The following is a 6,386-nucleotide window of genomic DNA, read 5'->3' on the forward strand; positions in this document are numbered from 1 at the left end:
ATCATTTAGATTTGATGTTACTTTATGTTTACTGTATTTTTAATATTATTTTATGTGATGAAATTTAGAATAAAAAAACCTTCTAAAACATGGATTTACTGTTTAAAAATTAAAATTTCATTTGAACACGGCGTATTTTATCACATTTGTTGTATGGTTGATGCCGTGATGCCATGATGCCATTGTAGTTATCGGCTGCATATGCACGCGTGTTGAGTTGAAATATCTTAAACCGTACGATCAGTGTAAAAACTGGGAATATAGTAAGGGATCATTTAATAATGACACCGAAAAATTGGAATTTTGATCTTATACATTGTCAATCGAGTTGTTGCTTCTTCTCAATGGTGGTATTTGAGGCATTTCTAACTTCGTAATCCCGAATTAAACACATCATTATCTATAACAAAAAACCTATGACCAGGATAAAATATACTGACCAATCATGAGTCACGAGTGAAAAGAAGCAGCAACTCGATTCGAATCGAGGACTAAAAAAGTAAGGCAATATTTCAGAACAAATACTCGGTCAAGAGTTTAATATATTATGGATAAATTACATTTGCACACTTAAATTTTTTTCACCGAAAACTTAAGGGTGATTTTCCCAAGAAACAGAGAGCATAATGAAAGGTTATCACAATGTACGCCTATTTTATCCTTGCTTGAAATAGTACGATCAAACAATTTAAAAAAAATGCAGGATCCGTGTAAATCTAAAATAAATAATTTTAGCCTGCTATCAACTAATAGCATGCAGGGTGGAAATCATGACAAACATACGTAGTTGGGAATTTGAAAAGATGAGTTCAAGAATTTAGAAGTGGAAGCAGTTGGGATTGTTTTTTTTAATCAAGCATTCAATTGAAAATGTGGAAAAATAAAGCAATGCAAAAAGCAAGGAATATAGGGCAGAAAAAACCGCACGAGTTTTATTTGAGACGTGAATGTGCGGGCCAAAATGGCGATGCAGTATTGTCACGTTATGAGCCCGAAGATGCAGTAGAAGAGTAATTTGGCGAACATTGATAAATTTGAATGTAGTTTGCGGAAGACATTGGAGTGTATTTATTGGGCGAGTGATATTAATGGGTGGAGAGTGTGGTGGTTTGGTATCTGTTGGGTTATTCTACCATGGATGCCCATTGCCATACTAATCACTCCTGTTACCTCAACAGCTGAACACATCATGTTTTCACTAAAAATAAATTAACCGCTTTATTTCGTGGCTCTTTATATATATATATATATATATATATTATTAAGTCTAATTTTATTCCATGAGAAATTTCTCATACCAATTTAATTCCACTCATCTTTGAACATTTCAATAATAATAATAAAGTTAAAATATATAAAACCTTCCTCAACTTTAAAACAGCTGTATAGAATACAAATATCATCACCTTTAAATATTTAAAATTAACTTCTATTGTCTTTAATTTTGTTTTTCAAGGTCCTATACTATTAATTGCTATGTTATGTTATTGACGAAATTTGCTATATTAAATGAAGAAAAGCTACATAAAAACTTACTTGACATCTTATATAAGCAAATAATAAATGTAATTTAACTTAATAATAATAATAATAATAATGATAACGATAATGATAAATTGGTGTACTTTTAAGCACGATTTTCTTTCATGATCATTGCCAACAGGGCTTCTACACAATTCACCAAGAAGGTAGTCTATCTTATCCCACTTTCGTGATTATATTTTAACCCGTTAACTCTTTCTCCTGCCTTGAGTCTTGCCTGTTAGTTGGAAATGATAGGAATAGAATTGGATGCAAATTGTGATGATAGAAAATAAAATGATAATGGATATAAATAGATTTTACAAGATAAGTGCAATCAATAATTAAAAAAAAAGTAAGAATAAGGATTTACATGAAATTTTTTCCAGAAATGATAATTACTGTGGAGAACACTATTCCTTTTATTTTTTACATGAATGATAAAAACACTATTCCTATTACTGTGGCCGAACCAAGTATTATGCCAATATTAAAATAAAATACTGTGGGTAAGAATCCACAAAGAAAATTTTGGGGTTCTTTTAGTTTTTTTAACAATTAACAATTTAGAAAGGATTTTCATGCATATTAAGAAGCCAAAGTTGTTTGGTATTCTCACTTTTTTTTAAAGTTGATTTCAAAAAATCCATTCATCAGCATAAATGGGAGTAGCTTTTATATTTGAAAAAGTCAGTTAAAGCTTCAAAATATCTTAAATGATACTCTCTCCGTCTCATATTATAAGACACTTTTAAATAAAATTTCACATATCAATAAATCTTATTAAATACACTCAACAACCTTATCTTTTCAAAATAAAAATATATATATTTTAAAAATATTTATTATTTAATATATTAAAAAAAGAAGAGACGGAAATTAATTATAAAAAGAGAAAGGATAATATTAAAATTAGTGCATTTAATGAACTTTAATTTACTTAAAGTGTCTTATATTTTAGAACAAAAAAAACTCCTTCAAAAGTGTCTTATAATTTAGGATAGAAGGAGTATCTTTTTACCATATCACCCTCTCCATATGTCATAAAAGCCTCTTCATTATGAATAACTTGCATGAATAAAAACTCAACTCAATTAATCCAATATAGGAAGCGTTTAATTCAATGTTTTTATTATTCAAAATTGTATATTATTTACAAAATTTTTATTTTTATTATATAAATTATTCAACATATAAAATTTTTTATATTATTCACGCATTCTGTTATTATTTAAATTACTTACCATATTAAATTTTATCATTTGTATATAAAAAAGTTACATATTAGAAAATTAATATCCTTTTTAGTAATTATGCATTTAAAATCACTTCTCATTATATCACATTTCATTACATTGCATTTGTATAACAAAAATTACAAATAATTATAAATTGATATTATTTTCAGTAATTATATATTCAAAAATATTTTTTATTAAATATAATTTAAATAATTTTTAATTTATCAAAATGGTTTTAAAAAAATAAATCTAACCGTAAATTTCATTGTAACAATTTCACTAAACAATTGACCAAAGGAAAAAACAGAGCACTTAGTTTCTTTTGTAATCCACGCCAGCGACGTTGTTTACATGTAGCATTTAACAACATGTACTCGTAGTCTAACATCGGCTCCAAACCATATACACTTACTTCTCTTATCCTATCTATATAATAAAAAAAAATGAATTTTATTTATAAAACACCTATCAATTTTTAATATTTTTTTTATATTTTTACTCTTATTAAATATTTTAAATAAAAATATTAATAATAAAATTTAAAAATATTTATTAAAAATAAACGTAAAAATTTATTAAATTTTAAAAGGAAGTTAATGAAATTTAATAATTTTTTAACTTTAATAAATTGTGTTAAAATAATTTATAAATAAAAAAAATAGGTGTCACATCACAACTAACAGTATCGCCTCCCACAGAAGTGATTAGAAATGCTTTCTTCCATCATCCTACACATCTCGTCAACGACCACACTTGCATTGATCCAACTTTTGGTGGATAAGAACAAGCATAAGCATGGCTATTAAACTTTTAAGTTGATTTTTTAAATTTAACAATTTTATATTTTTAACTTATAAAATTATCTTACCAAACTCATAAATTTATATTCAATATAAACTTGATTAAACTCACAAGTTTATAAATAAGTTTATCATTTTTATATTTTTAACTTATAAAATCATGTCAATTAATTTATAAATTCATACTAAATATAAATTTAATTAAACTTATTAAGCTCGTTGATTTTTTATCGAGTTGAGCAAATTAAATATATACTATGTAGAACTCAATTTATAGAAGTGATAGGAGCTGATTCAAAAAGAAAAAGAACTTAAAAAGCAAAAATTAATATTAATAAAAAAAGAAAAAGATATGAAAAATAAGTTACCTTATTGTAAATTTTTATGTTTTGTATGATAATCTATCAATGTAGATAGATTTAATTTTAATAATTTATATTTAAAATATATTTAAGTCATAATATTTTATATTTTAATTGTTTAATTATATATTTTTAATGATGATCTATTAATAAAAATAAATTATTATGAATTTATAATTTGAGTTTATAATTTATTTTAAGCAAAGAACATCTTCTGATTGGTCGGGCGATTAAAATAATTAAGTTAAAAGTTTATTAGTGGTCACCCAAGGCAATAAAGTGACAGCACCATTTGCCAATGAACTATTAATTGCTGGGAGGAGCATTAAGTTATCTTCTGACTCCTTCATAAGGAATAATTGCCCGGCCAAATGCACCATAAAATTAGATAAAGCGGTTTAGTGGTTTTTTAAAATTATTTTATCGGGTCAAGATCTATTTGTATCTGACTCTGAAATATCAAGGATGCATATACTGTTGTGAGAAATGACTCAAACAAAGTACGCCCACAGCCTGGTTTCAGGGTTACGGTTTGGTGGGTGATGCTATCGAAGCGATTATATTTATATGCACACAGAAGCCTTATTGCGTTGTTTGGAACAAAAGAGTTGACACAAGCAAAGTAAAATGGCCTTGTTCAAAGTCCAAGGCGACGCCTGTCCCTGCGATGCGTATTGTGTCCCGCCATGGACCTTCGCTTTGTAAGACGAGAACAAAGACTCCAGTGCAAGCAATTGACGAATTGTCCTTTCTGCCCCCATCTAATTGCATCGCGAGCCTGTTATATTTTCTAATTCAAATGAAGTCCTGCATGATTCATGCGGATATTAAACGGCGGAATAATAGTCGGAAGCAGAGGCAGAAGGTTGAAGTTTAAAACGAGGTTCTTACTGGACTTAAGGAATTGAATGTCCGGGAGGCTGCGGTTCCTGCCTTTGCAGATGACCTCTGGACGCATTTCTATCGACTTCCACCTAGGTACTTCTCACTCTTTTCAATGCTGCGCTTTCCTGTCGCTCACTGTGTTTCAGAGACCCGAAACTAGTATTGATCGCTTGATGTAAAACTCATAATTCTGATTCTTTTTCTTCTTTTTTGGGTTTTCAAGCTCTTTATATCTTCCTTGGGCACTTGGGAATCGCTATTACTGGTTCTTTTCTCTACCATTGCTTTCTTAAAGCGATCAAGACTTGAAGGGTTTTTGAATTATATTGTTTGTGCATTGAGCCTTTTGTAATTTGTAACTATACACGCGATAGGTATGCCGTGGATTTGAATGTGGAGAGAGCTCAAGATGTTATTATGCATAAAAGGCTGTTGCGTATTGCACATGATCCTGCTACCAGACCTGCTGTTGAAGTCCGTCTTGTTCAGATAATTTACATTTATGTGACAAATCGTAGCAGATGAAGTTTGACCCTCGATGCTTGTATCGTTTTCTTTTCATTTACGCTCCACTGGACTAGCAACTAATCATCTTGTCGCTGCATCTTTAATGGAGACATAGAGTAGTCTGTACCGTGTTTTCGATACTGTATGTAGATTTAAGCGGTTCTATTTTCTGAGCTTAGATTTTCCTGCTCGTGACGCTTCCCGTGTATCTCCTTGTGAACTGTGACACTTTTTTAAGACGAGGAATAAGTTTCCCTTCTGCAACGCTATTTTGGTTATTTATAATTAGTACGAATAGCACGTTCCCGTTTATGGAGATTGCCATTTTCTGATTTTAGTAGAATAGTAGTATCATGACGATTTTCTTCTTTTGACCAGGATATGGCAACCTTGCTGGTACCTGTATTTGCCAATTGATTTGCTAGATCTTGGCGATATATCTTTTATGCAGGGTCGTTCAGCTTCTGGTGTGAACTGTGAATTCCAGTGATTTCTCTCATTCAAACACGCAAAGAAATGTCTGTCCTCAAGATTCTCATATTCCAGGCAACATGAGGCATGATTTTTAATATTTGAATCGCTGCATACATTTATTGGCATTCTACATTTCCTCTCTGTACTTTCTGCATTATTCGTACTTTCTGCTTCTTTTTCATGGGTTTCATCATCCATCCTGCTCCAGCCTTTGGTTCCTCAGGAACTTTGAACTTGCTCTTGAAGCAAGACAGTTTCGACTTCGAGCTGACGGTGACAATTTGAAATTCTACACCCATTATTCCCGTAAAACTTCGATGATGATTGTTACTTTCTAATTCTTCTACGTATCTGTTCTATGACCATCATATTTCCCCTCCTTTCTAATTCTCTATTTCTGATCGCTGTAAGAGGTGTCATACTCCTCATATCTATTATTGTGATTTGCTTACACTATATTGCTCTTTATCGGTTTCTTGAAACTATTAAATGAAATGGCAGACCAATGCATGAGATCACGATATCAAACAAACGACATGCCAAACCTTCTAAGTCAGGTAGCTGACCTTGATTGCTGTGCAAATATTTCTTAGCTT

The 6,386-nt window shown here is 30.2% G+C and overlaps 1 long non-coding RNA gene across 1 annotated transcript; it reads left to right on the forward strand.

Annotated features, from left to right (window-relative positions):
• The first annotated feature begins 4,420 nt into the window (after window positions 1–4,420).
• On the forward strand, window positions 4,421–5,580 carry LOC129296129 (uncharacterized). The gene is made up of 2 exons (XR_008589695.1): window positions 4,421–4,902; window positions 5,184–5,580. It is a non-coding gene; the product is annotated as an uncharacterized LOC129296129 (long non-coding RNA).
• Window positions 5,581–6,386: the final 806 nt, after the last annotated feature.

This window comes from Prosopis cineraria, unplaced genomic scaffold (genome assembly GCF_029017545.1).
Source record: "Prosopis cineraria cultivar Desert tree isolate PC_DT_omini unplaced genomic scaffold, ASM2901754v1 PC262, whole genome shotgun sequence".
NCBI lineage: Eukaryota > Viridiplantae > Streptophyta > Magnoliopsida > Fabales > Fabaceae > Prosopis > Prosopis cineraria.